Genomic DNA, 572 nt, shown 5'->3' with positions numbered 1-572 from the left:
GGAGAATATGTCAGAGCACCTGGAGGAAACCCACGCTGACACAGGGAGAACATGTCAGAGCACCTGGAGGAAACCCACGCTGACACGGGGAGAATATGTCAGAGCACCTGGAGGAAACACACACTGACACAGGGAGAACATGTCAGAGCACCTGGAGGAAACCCACGCTGACACAGGGAGAACATGTCAGAGCACCTGGAGGAAAGTCACACTGACACAGGGAGAACATGTCGGAGCACCTGGAGGAAACCCACGCTGACACGGGGAGAATATGGTCGGAGCACCTGGAGGAAACCCACGCTGACACGGGGAGAATATGTCGGAGCACCTGGAGGAAACACACGCTGACACGGGGAGAACATGTCAGAGCACCTGGAGGAAACACACGCTGACACAGGGAGAACATGCAAACTCCGCACAGAAGGTCCCACACCCGTGATCGAACCAGGAATCGTCTTGCTGTGAGGTGCTAACCACTACAACACCATGCCGCCCATTATCATTATTATTATTATTATTATTACTACGTAGTAAAATGAGCAGCCCGTATTTAAAGCAGACGTCATCTTGTC

Source organism: Epinephelus moara, chromosome 2, assembly GCF_006386435.1.
Source record: "Epinephelus moara isolate mb chromosome 2, YSFRI_EMoa_1.0, whole genome shotgun sequence".
Lineage (NCBI taxonomy): Eukaryota > Metazoa > Chordata > Actinopteri > Perciformes > Serranidae > Epinephelus > Epinephelus moara.
Note: the sequence above shows the minus strand (reverse complement) of the source record.